This window comes from Dermacentor albipictus, unplaced genomic scaffold (assembly GCF_038994185.2).
Source record: "Dermacentor albipictus isolate Rhodes 1998 colony unplaced genomic scaffold, USDA_Dalb.pri_finalv2 scaffold_75, whole genome shotgun sequence".
NCBI classification, from domain to species: Eukaryota; Metazoa; Arthropoda; class Arachnida; order Ixodida; family Ixodidae; genus Dermacentor; species Dermacentor albipictus.
The window spans coordinates 82,501-95,000 of NW_027225629.1; the positions used below are offsets into that span (position 1 = coordinate 82,501).

The 12,500-nt window shown below is 55.6% G+C and overlaps 3 non-coding genes across 3 annotated transcripts; 1 reads left to right on the plus strand and 2 right to left on the minus strand.

Annotated features, from left to right (window-relative positions):
- Positions 1-563: 563 nt before the first annotated feature.
- Positions 564-716, minus strand: LOC139053194 (5.8S ribosomal RNA). The gene has a single exon (XR_011510291.1). It is a non-coding gene; the product is annotated as a 5.8S ribosomal RNA (ribosomal RNA).
- Positions 717-1,953: 1,237 nt separating this feature from the next.
- On the minus strand, positions 1,954-3,768 carry LOC139053190 (small subunit ribosomal RNA). Its single transcript, XR_011510287.1, has one exon. It is a non-coding gene; the product is annotated as a small subunit ribosomal RNA (ribosomal RNA).
- A 5,357-nt stretch (positions 3,769-9,125) lies between these two features.
- On the plus strand, positions 9,126-9,317 carry LOC139053170 (U2 spliceosomal RNA). Its single transcript, XR_011510267.1, has one exon. It is a non-coding gene; the product is annotated as a U2 spliceosomal RNA (small nuclear RNA).
- The last annotated feature ends 3,183 nt before the right edge of the window (positions 9,318-12,500 follow it).

Here is a 12,500-nt window from a genome sequence, read left to right on the forward strand (position 1 = left end):
GGAGACATTTTCCGTCTCGCGGCAATTCTCCGCCGTGCCGTGCTCTTCTCGCTCGCAGACGGCGCTCTCGCGTCGAACCGCTTTCGGGGGCCACCCTTCTCCTCCCCGCTCCTCGCACGAATCTGCCGATTCCCATTCGTGCGACGAAGCCCGGAAGGGCGCCCACACAGCTGCGGTGACGTGAGCGAGCGACCAGCTCTGGAGCTCGACGTACTCCGAAGGCAAACAACGCAAATTGCGATCGCTTCCGACTCTCTCGCAAAGGTGCGCGCTACAAGGCAACAGACGTTCGCGCCTCGAGCTTGGACCGCTCTTTCCCTGCAGGTATCCGACTCCATCCTGCGGCGGTCTTGCCAGAGGCGCGCACTCGTCACGCTGCAGTAGTAATGCCTCGTTTCCGTCTCTTCGAAGATTTGGCACGACGGCTCGCCACCGTCTCCTTCTCGTGAGGTTGCTGGCGCGTGGCTTCAGCGCTCAACGTACTGTCCATGATGCCGACGCGGTCAAAACGAGTCGACGGACGCACGTTCCCTGTGCGCCGAAGGCTCTCTTGATATGTGATCCGACCCTCAGACAGACGAAGCCAAGGGAAGACCCAAGGCCGCAATGTGCGTTCAAAGAATCAGTGCTCAGTGTGTCCTGCAATTCACACCAAGTCTCGCAGCTGGCTGCGTTCTTCATCGACCCGAGAACCGAGTGATCCACCGCTTAGAGTCGTGAAAAATAGTTTGTTCAATTCAGTACAGTACAACCAGTGTTTCAGGCACGTGGCGTCTCCCTGTGTGTGGTTTCGAAGAGCGCCTTTCGGCGTGCGCTACTCCTGTTTCGCTCTTTCGTTCGGCGGTCACGCGTTTCCGCATGACCGCTGCTGATCCAACAGCCTACTCGAGACGAAAGACAAGAGCTTGGCGCGCGCGTACTCGCGCAGCTCTCCAAAGCCACTCGGCCAGTGCCAGGGACGGCTCTCTGCGCCGGAGCCACAACAAGTCTACTTGAGGCGGAAGACGAAGCCAGCAAGGGCCTGGCCGCAAGTGCGTTCGAATACGGGATTACAGTCCCTCGTCTGTCCGTACTTCCTCTTTCGACGTGCGGCGCCTTCCCAAAGCGCACAAGTCCGCAAACCGCAGAACGCTTCCGACGTAGCAAAGCCGCGTTTCCTTCGGTACTTCGCAGCAACGCCGCCTTTCCCTCGGCGGCGGGCAAATAGCCTGCAGACGTCGTCGCATTGAACCGCGAACTCGACACCTCGCGCGTCACGAGCGGGAGCCGACCGGCAGCCTCCGGCCCTTTCGGGCGCGGTGGAATTTGCCGCGGAGGACGGGAGAGTGCTTTAGGCCACGGTTCCTTCCGTACTTGGCAGCCGCACCCTCAATACCGCCGGTTCCATGACCGACCGAGCGCCGCACCGTTCCTTTAGTACTTGGGCAGCAACAAAGTCGGGTCGTTACTCCACACTCGCCGCAGGAAGCGACCGGCAGCCGCCAGCCTTTTCAGACTCGGCAGCGTTTGCCGCGGAGGACGGGAGAGCGCTCGCACCACGGTTCCGTGTGTACTAAGCGGCAGCGGCATTAGCTCTCGACCGTCAGTTCCTTGACCGACCGCACGCTTCGCCGTTCCCCTCGTACTGGGCAAGAGCAGCAGGTCGGGTCGTCTTACTCCCATTCCGCGCAAGAGTGCCGAGGCGGACTTCAGAAAGCCCACCCAACAGTGTGCGTTACGCCGTTTCTACCCGCGGGCGCGGCCAAGCCAACCGTCCAAGGTTGCAGCCGGCGTCCACTGGGCGCAACAAATTTGGCACGGGGCGCCCTTCGAAATTCGGGCAATCCCCGGCATGTTCGGGTATAGCCGTCCCCGCGTCCAAGCGGGGCCAGCGGCGGAAAGCGTCGGGCGCAGCGAGCTGCTTCACCCACACGGGGTAGAAACAATGGCGCTCGTCACCCTCGAACAATCCGGTAATGATCCTTCCGCAGGTTCACCTACGGAAACCTTGTTACGACTTTTACTTCCTCTAAATGATCAAGTTTGGTCATCTTTCCAACAGACCGGCGCAACCGAAAGGCCGCGCCGGACATCGGTCCGAAGACCTCACTAAATCATTCAATCGGTAGTAGCGACGGGCGGTGTGTACAAAGGGCAGGGACGTAATCAACGCGAGCTTATGACTCGCGCTTACTGGGAATTCCTCGTTCAAGGGGAACAATTGCAAGCCCCTATCCCAATCACGAAAGAAGTTCCACGGGTTACCCAGTCTTTTCAGACAGGGATAAAGACACGCTGCTTCCTTCAGTGTAGCGCGCGTGCGGCCCCGGACATCTAAGGGCATCACAGACCTGTTATTGCTCTGTTTCGTGCGGCTAGGAGCCGCTTGTCCCTCTAAGAAGGTTGTAAGGTGCTGGGAACCCCGCACCTATTTAATAGGCTAGAGTCTCGTTCGTTATCGGAATTAACCAGACAAATCGCTCCACCAACTAAGAACGGCCATGCACCACCATCCACCGAATCAAGAAAGAGCTCTCAATCTGTCAATCCTCCCAGTGTCCGGGCCGGGTAAGTTTTCCCGTGTTGAGTCAAATTAAGCCGCAGGCTCCACTCCTGGTGGTGCCCTTCCGTCAATTCCTTTAAGTTTCAGCTTTGCAACCATACTTCCCCCGGAACCCAAACACTTTGGTTTCCCGGAAGCTGCCCGCCGAGTCATTTGAGTAACTCAGGCGGATCGCTGGTTGGCATCGTTTATGGTCAGAACTAGGGCGGTATCTGATCGCCTTCGAACCTCTGACTTTCGTTCTTGATCAAAGAAAACATTCTTGGCAAATGCTTTCGCAGTAGTTCGTCTTGCGACGGTCCAAGAATTTCACCTCTAGCGCCGCAATACGAATGCCCCCGTCTGTCCCTCTTAATCATTACCTCGTATTCCAAAAACCAACAGAACAGAAACGAGGTCTTGTTCTATTATTCCATGCAAGTTTATTCAGGCGACTCGCCTGCGTTGAGCACTCTAATTTTTTCAAAGTAAAAGCACCGGCCTTCTCGAGGCACACAATGAAGTGCACCAAGAAAGGACCGGCATGATGTTCAGTCCGAGCCGTCGCATCGGGTAGATGCACTACTCGTCTGGAACTGAGATCCAACTACGAGCTTTTTAACCGCAGCAGCTTTAGTATACGCTATTGGAGCTGGAATTACCGCGGCTGCTGGCACCAGACTTGCCCTCCAATTGATCCTCGTTAAAGGATTTAGAGTGTACTCATTTCAATTACGGGGCCTCAAAAGAGTCCCGTATTGTTATTTTTCGTCACTACCTCCCCGTGCCGGGAGTGGGTAATTTGCGCGCCTGCTGCCTTCCTTGGATGTGGTAGCCGTTTCTCAGGCTCCCTCTCCGGAATCGAACCCTGATTCTCCGTTACCCGTAACAACCATGGTAAGCAAGTAACCTACCATCGAAAGTTGATAAGGCAGACACTTGAAAGAAACGTCGCCGGCTCGTGGCCATGCGATCAGCACAAAGTTATCCAGAGTCACCACACAATACGGGCCGAAACCCGATCGATCTTGGTCTAATAAAAGCACCCGTCGCCCAAAGGGCTTCAGGCTCACTGCATGTATTAGCTCTAGAATTGCCACAGTTATCCAAGTAGGAAGAAACGATCTAAGGAACCATAACTGATTTAATGAGCCATTCGCGGTTTCGCCTTATTTCGGCATGTACTTAGACATGCATGGCTTAATCTTTGAGACAAGCATATGATTACTGGCAGGATCAACCAGGTAATCGTTCAACTGCGCGTCCCGCCTGTCAAGCAGGCCGGACGCCGTTTTTGCGATGCCGAGGCCACCTTCAGGCGCCCCAGCACGCTTCGTTCTTGCAAAGAGTAGCACTTTGCACAGTCCGAGACGACGGCGTTCGAGCTCGCTACGGCGCCCTCCCCGAAGGGCCGGGTATCGCCACGCGGCAAGAAGCACGCAACATTCTCGATAGACTGGTTGTGTCGACTCGATCACGGCTTGCGGTTTCTCTTGAGCCCGCAGCACAGGTGGACCGACCGACACTTGCAACGTAGCCGAGACGGCAAAGCCGCCAGGCGACGGGTCACGCCCGCGCCTTCGGCGCTTTCGCATTTGACTCGTCCGAGGACGATGCGGAACACAACTCGATATCGTGGAGAAAGCGTCGTCCGACAACCAGCCCCTAACGCATCAAGCGGATGAGGCTGCAGACGTCAGCTGTGGGATCCACGGGAGCGATACCGGGGACACGCTTGACGGGCACGAAGCCCGCCGCATATCAAACACCCAGGTCGCTTTTGGGGGCGACTGCTCTCTGGGACCCCCATATAATAGCAGCGATAAGTTCCCAAATCTCCATGGGGCCGTACTCGTGCCACTTTCGACGAGCGTTTGGCGAAAATCGTGCCGCCTCGCAGCGCCGCGAGCGAGATGGAAAGCTTACGTCGGCAGCGCAATGCCGAAGTCGTGAAAGCGCAGCGCGTCGACCGAATGCGCGAACGGCAATCTCTCGCCTATGGACAGCGCGGTTTCCAGAACAATCGCCTTTCTGTGCCCCTACGGGGCCGCACGCTAGCGCGGCCCTTTCGCCGTTTCCGAGCACGAGTGCGACCGGCGCGGGCGGCGTGCTCGACACCCCGGCTGACGCCGTTTCGGACTTTGTCTCTTCGCGCGCTCGCGCCAACGCCGCGGCAAAACGACGACCTCTGCGCGGTTCTTTCCCGGTTCCCGGCGTGCTATAGTGCAGCCAGCCGGACGGTGGCGACGACTCAGTCGCGGCCGTGCGGTGGCTTGTACGCCAAAGTTGCGTGACGGGCGTCGAGCTCCCGCCGCGGCCCGGCTCAGGTGGTTTCGGACTTCTGTCTCTTCCGAGCGCTCGCGTCGTCGTGGGCACGATTCTCGAGTGCGGAGCGGTGCGCGGACACCACCACGAACACGCGCAAGCCGAAAACGGCACTACGGTACAACGTCGGCCAGGGCGGTACGGCCCCCTTATATGAGCAGCGATAAGTGACCAGATCTCCACGGGGCCGTACTCGTGCGACAAGGCGGCGTACTGCGCCGAGCCGAGCGCCAATATTTGGCCTTGGCACGGCCGATTTGAGCTCTCGCGATCGCCGCGGTACCGCCGCTCACCGATTCAAGGCACGCTAGCGCGGCCCCTTCGCCATTTTTCGAGTAAGAGTGCGAAAAGCGCGCGCGGCGTGCTCGTCGCCCCGGCTGACGTAGTCTCGGACTTAGTCTCGCTCACGCCGCCCCGGCTGACGTCGTCTCGGACTTAGTCGCGCTCACACCGCCCCGGCTCACGTGGTTTCGGACTTCCGTCTCTTCCGAGCGCTCGCGTCGTCGTGGGCACGATTCTCGAGTGCGGAGCGGTGCGCGGACACCACCACGAACACGCGCAAGCCGAAAATGGCACTACGGTACAACGTCGGCCAGGGCGGTACGGCCCCCTTATATGAGCAGCGATAAGTGACCAGATCTCCACGGGGCCGTACTCGTGCGACAAGGCGGCGTACTGCGCCGAGCCGAGCGCCAATATTTGGCCTTGGCACGGCCGATTTGAGCTCTCGCGATCGCCGCGGTACCGCCGCTCACCGATTCAAGGCACGCTAGCGCGGCCCCTTCGCCATTTTTCGAGTAAGAGTGCGAAAAGCGCGCGCGGCGTGCTCGTCGCCCCGGCTGACGTAGTCTCGGACTTAGTCTCGCTCACGCCGCCCCGGCTGACGTCGTCTCGGACTTAGTCGCGCTCACACCGCCCCGGCTCACGTGGTTTCGGACTTTCGTCTCTTCCGAGCGCTCGCGTCGTCGTGGGCACGATTCTCGAGTGCGGAGCGGTGCGCGGACACCACCACGAACACGCGCAAGCCGAAAACGGCACTACGGTACAACGTCGGCCAGGGCGGTACGGCCCCTTATAAGAGCAGCGATAAGTGACCAGACCTCCACGGGGCCGTACTCGTGCGACAAGGCGGCGTACTGCGCCGAGCCGAGCGCCAATATTTGGCTTTGGCACGGCCGATTTGAGCTCTCGCGATCGCCGCGGTACCGCCGCTCACCGATTCAAGGCACGCTAGCGCGGCCCCTTCGCCATTTTTCGAGTAAGAGTGGGAAAAGCGCGCGCGGCGTGCTCGACGCCCCGGCTGACGTCGTCTCGGACTTGGTCGACGCCCCGGCTGACGTAGTCTCGGACTTAGTCTCGCTCACGCCGCCCCGGCTGACGTCGTCTCGGACTTAGTCGCGCTCACACCGCCCCGGCTCACGTGGTTTCGGACTTTCGTCTCTTCCGAGCGCTCGCGTCGTCGTGGGCACGATTCTCGAGTGCGGAGCGGTGCGCGGACACCACCACGAACACGCGCAAGCCGAAAACGGCACTACGGTACAACGTCGGCCAGGGCGGTACGGCCCCTTATAAGAGCAGCGATAAGTGACCAGACCTCCACGGGGCCGTACTCGTGCGACAAGGCGGCGTACTGCGCCGAGCCGAGCGCCAATATTTGGCTTTGGCACGGCCGATTTGAGCTCTCGCGATCGCCGCGGTACCGCCGCTCACCGATTCAAGGCACGCTAGCGCGGCCCCTTCGCCATTTTTCGAGTAAGAGTGGGAAAAGCGCGCGCGGCGTGCTCGACGCCCCGGCTGACGTCGTCTCGGACTTGGTCGACGCCCCGGCTGACGTAGTCTCGGACTTAGTCTCGCTCACGCCGCCCCGGCTGACGTCGTCTCGGACTTAGTCGCGCTCACACCGCCCCGGCTCACGTGGTTTCGGACTTGCGTCTCTTCCGAGCGCTCGCGTCGTCGTGGGCACGATTCTCGAGTGCGGAGCGGTGCGCGGACACCACCACGAACACGCGCAAGCCGAAAACGGCACTACGGTACAACGTCGGCCAGGGCGGTACGGCCCCTTATAAGAGCAGCGATAAGTGACCAGACCTCCACGGGGCCGTACTCGTGCGACAAGGCGGCGTACTGCGCCGAGCCGAGCGCCAATATTTGGCCTTGGCACGGCCGATTTGAGCTCTCGCGATCGCCGCGGTACCGCCGCTCACCGATTCAAGGCACGCTAGCGCGGCCCCTTCGCCATTTTTCGAGTAAGAGTGGGAAAAGCGACCGCGGCGTGCTCGACGCCCCGGCTGACGTCGTCTCGGACTTAGTCGACGCCCCGGCTGACGTAGTCTCGGACTTGGTCTCGCTCACGCCGCCCCGGCTGACGTAGTCTCGGACTTGGTCTCGCTCACGCCGCCCCGGCTGACGTCGTCTCGGACTTAGTCGCGCTCACACCGCCCCGGCTCACGTGGCTTCGGACTTGGTCTCTTCGAGCGCTCGCAGCCAGGTCGGGGCCGACGCCGACGTCTGCGTGGGGCTTCAACGATTCCCGGCGCGACGCAATGCAACTGCGCGCAGGATGCCAGCGACTCCGCCGTGGCCGTGCGGCGGTGTACACGCAGAAGTTTCGTGAAGGGGTATCGAGCTCCCGCCGCCCCGGCGGACGTGGTTTCGGACTTTAGCGCTCGCAGCGATCTCGCGGCGATCGCTGACGTCTGCGCGGTTTCAGGTGTGCTACGATGCAGCAGTCTGCCGCACGACAATTTACGGAAGCGAGTGCATTCCGCCCCGGCGGACGCGGCAGCGGACTTTGTGCCTGCGGGAGTGCTCTTGTTGCTGTAAAATTTGAACGGGTGCAGCTGCGCGAAGCAAGTGTACACATTTTCTCTCTCTCTCTCTCTCTCTCTGCCTCTGAGGCGACTGTAATTTTAATTTAAATGCAATTGGAGGCGGGAGCAACCTGATGAGAGTAGGCGGACTTCGGCACACCTTGTAGTTTAGAAATTGTTTTCAAGCTTTGAGGACATACACAATCGCGCCATCTGCTTTCCCCGTCTCTTTGGCACTTCATAGTGTGTGCAGCATGCTCTGCATTCCAAAGAAACGCGCCTGTTTCTCCCCCTCTCTCACGTTCTTCTTGTCTTTCTTGCTGCTCTTGTGAGAAGTTGCTATGCTCTTTACTCGCTGTAAAATAGAATGCTTGCGCGAGCCAACAACTTGCGTGTCTTTCTTTTTTTTTGTTGTTGTTGTTTTTTTCTCTCTTCCCAAGACGTTTCTGCCATTATTCACTAGCTCTCGTTCTTAGTATGCAACGGAGCGTTAGCTCGCGCCATCTACCTTTCTTTCTGTATGGCGAAGGCCGTAGGTTTTCCTAGTTCCGCACACAGATGGCGCGGTGCGTTTTCGCGCCAGTTTCGAACGACCTCGCTGTACACATGTTTCTCATTTAAAAGTTTCAAAGGGGCTTGCGAAAGGGCGTGGTCCTTTTTTCTTGCGCAAGGCTGAGCTTTCCAGCTGTGCTTAAGCTATGCTAGCATGTGTGCGTATGTGTGTGTGTGTGTGTGTGTGTGTGTGTGTGTGTGTGTGCGTGCGCGCGCGCGCGTGCGTGCGCGTGCATATGTGTGCGTGTGTGTGTATACACGCACACGGTAAAGATGATGGGGTAGCGCTATTTCTTTCTTTCTTTCTTTCTTTTTTAACAACACCTGTGCTCCACATGGCGATCTTCCTGCCCTCTATGTTTCCGGTTGGAAGGAGTGCGCAGCCTTTTCTATATTTATTTATTTTTTTTTTTTCATTCTCTTTCATTCGTACATGAGGCGCGCTACCTAATTCTAGCGGTCGAATCGACACGTTGCAATCCGTCCCGGCCTGTGCCGTATGAAAACTTTCAGTGGGCCTTGCGGTAAATAAAAGGAAATGAGGGAAATGCGCGTAGTGTATTACACTTGCGCACGGGCTTGAAACGAAGGCCTCAAAGAAAGCCGCCTTGAGCGGTCGCATTCAGACGGAAGTAAGCATTCCCCTTGCGCGTGTTTTCCGCTCGCCTGTTCCGTTTTCTACGAGGTTGCCTTCGTTGGTTTTGCCTTGCGAACAAGCTTGCGCTCGGGTCTCGTTTCTACGCGACGGCGTTTCGTTAACAGTGAAAGACTGAGGCGTCGCGAGTTGATTCGCGAGATAGAGAGCATAGAGTCTCTAGACGGGCTGGGTTTTATAAGATTGCCCACGCTGTTGCTGAGGTTACCAATGTCGCCAGGGCACCCACAAGGCAGTGGTACAATGGAGTGAAGTGAAAGACATCGCTTCTCGGCCTTTTGGCTAAGATCAAAGTGTAGTATCTGTTCTTATCAGCTTAATATCTGATACGGGTTCTATATGGACCCACGATATTAAACCTATTTTTGGAAGTTGGCGGAGTGCTTGAAGCCTGCTTCACCTCCGCCGCAGGTCGGCCCGGTATTGCACTACCTCCGGGATCGGCCCCCGCTCACTTAGGTGAGACTTCATTCAATCAAAATGAAGAACACAAGCTCGAAGCGAGCACTCACGTGACACGCACCATTCCCATACTATACGCAACGATGCCGGTGTTTCTGAACGATTGTCTGCTGTAATGAGCCACTTGGGGGGGGGGGGGGGGGAAGGGTGATTAGCCGTGGGTTTTGCAATCAATGTAAGTCCCACTCAAAGCCAACACTGCATTTTGGAGTTCACTATCGCTTTGATCCGTAAACGACAGCAAGCTCGCCCTGCGAAAATCCGCTGCCCTAGTGGAAGAAAGGTTCCCTATGAAACAAAAATGGAGTGCCCGATTTCCGGCAACATTTTCGCTGCAGTGGGACCGAGCGCCTCGAAAACAAACTTGTCGTATGGCCAAGTGTGGCGAAATATATTCAAGGGTTCAGAGGTGCCTCAGCTTTCCAACCTGTATGTTATGAATACCTGTTGCTACCTTTTCGTCATCATCATCCTGCTGGCTACGACCACTGCAGGGCAAAGACCTCTCCCATTATTCTCCAAGCACCCCGGTCACGTGTAAGCCCGGTCACGGTCGCCGTCTAGTGCCTGCGCCCTTCCTAATCTAATCTGCCCTCCTAAATTTCCGCCACCCCGTGCTACGCTTCCCTTCTCTTGGAATTCAGTCGGTAACCCTTAATTGATGATCTTCCCCCCACATTGCATGCCCTGCGCACGCCCATTTCTTTTTCTTGGTTTAAACTAAGGTGTCATTAGCTCGCGTTTGTTCGCTCACCCCCCGAATCTGCTCTATTCTTATCCCCCGTAGCGCTACACCCATCATTCTTCTTTCCAAAGCTCGTCGCGTCGCCCTCAGTTACCCTTCGGTAATCCTTAAGGTCCTTCGTTGCGGCACTCGCGGCATCTTTCTCATTTAAATAAGGCTATTTCGTTCAGTTTTGGGGGAAAACTCAATGAGCTAGGCGCGATTGTGTCCCCGGCGCCGCTCTCAACAAGATGGCGGCGCCCAGGCTTTTTGCCTGGTGGTTCGGCTTGACGCAGAACACGCCTGCAGGGCAGTGAAGCCGCATTGAAGGGGCAACGAGCGGCGCAGTGAAGCGCATGCTCGGGCGAAAAACGCGAACATCAGCCAAAAATACAACCAAATGGCCAAATACGAATTTCCGTTATGGGAAATTGGAGTTCAGTTGGCGCGTTGCGCTCGCCTAAGGTAAAGAACATAAATGCGAGTGCCACATCAGCCAAGTCAATGCTGAGGATCGCGTATCATTTCTTATTTATTTTTCCCCTTGCCTCCTGGCCTGCGTGGCCCTAGCGCGCATGCCCACGAAAGTAATGCAATAAGGAAAACGCGAAATCATGCGGTGACGGCTGTATCATATCCATTGTGCGTGCTTTGTTCTTTTTGGACTACAGTGGTGTGCGTTATGAGAAAGTTTCAGTGACCAGCGAACCTATATTTAGAACCACATTTACGGTTACTGCTAACAAGCTGCGGGTAGGTGTTTTTTTTTTCTTTCTTTCTTTTTTTCGCTACCAACGATGGGTTATCGCAACCGCGATCGGTTGTGCTAGACGCGTTCTTGCCAAACGTTGGCTCTATACGCGACCCGTGACGCGTGGTCGGCACATTCAAGCAGTCCATTGCAAACCGTTCCAAGAAGAAGGATGCTAGCTCCACGTTCCGCCGGGAGCGCTAGTTCGAAGATTGTACTTTTAGACCCTCGAGGAAGCACCGCCATCCCACGTTTTCTATAACGCGCTAAGACTCAGAGCGACAGCGACCACTTGTCTTTGTCAATATCTCGGACACACTTTTTTTTTTTTCTTTAATCCAGATCGTCAGACGAGCCCGCGTTCACGCGCACTCGCTCTCTCCGATAAGCAGGGTAGCTCGGTTGGGGTGTTGTAGGGCCTCGCGCATGCGCTGCTGAGTTCGTCGCTTCGCCGGCCGGTCGACGCTGGCGCGGTACTGGTAATCAACTTCGACGGGCATGGTGAAACGTCACTGTGAAACGTCACGACTAGCAATGCAATGTGTTTGCGAGCAATCGGAGAAATGAGAGAGCCCCTGTAGATTAGTGGAAACGTTCCTCCAAGTATTACGTTTGCAATTTGCGCCTACGAACATGAACTAGACAAAGGAAATGATCTGTAGCCGCCTTCACTTCATAAAATTCCCGTACGAAGAAATTTGCGTGCGCACGTGATCTCCCGCATGAAACCAGACGATAGGTTAATTTTAGCCGTTCATTTCGATTTGCCGAATGTAAACCGGAACACTTTCTCCACGCGCTCTTGAGGTTTGAATGACAATCAATGACATGCTTTTTTTATATATTTTTGTTTGTTCTATCTGGAACCAAAAGAATTCAGAACGCCATTTCAATCTTAGATTCGATTCACGCCTTGCGTTACGTCACCCCTGGCATATCTGATGAACACGCTCTGCTGTTAAGCTTCATGATCACGGCATTAAAAGTCGCCACTTCCCGAACGTTTATCGAGCCGATGATGAACCGTATGCTGGATTCTTATTGTAATGAGTTTATAGAAAGTTTTATACTTCTATGGCTAGCTTCAAGGAAAGGAAAAACATCGCTCAGCATTGTATAACGCATAACAACAACAACGAAAAATCTGCAGGTTATTCATACTACAATGAGAACACTAGGAATACTGAAAAAGATGAAATCTAGACATGCTGCAAGGAGCCAACAAATGCAATTGAACCAACGAACTGAACTGCAATTATTTCATCAAGACATGCCCCGAAAAAACGTGGCCACTATCAATGCTCATTTCAAAGCTGTTTTTTTTTTTTGTTTGTGACGGATAATAATTATCTTCCCAATGGCTGATGTGAAAATTTCAGAGCGCGGCATTTTCGAAATCTCAAGGCCCCGGCTGCTTTCTCTCTTCTTTAAATATGTTCCGGGTGGCAGATGGAGAAAAGTTTCGCGCACATAATTTAAAAGCCTGTAGCTGATTTTCTTGAAGAACACAAAGTGCTGACAGACCACCAAACAAGACAAAATTGAATCGGTATTACGCGCGATGATTTCGCACCGCAGTAACAAAAGGGTAACAAGCGGACGTTCATTTCGTGGTGTGTATTTCACGTCTCTCACAATAATAATAAAAAGAATGCTACTGCATAAATTAGCTTTTCCCAAACTGGATGGTTTCGATCAGC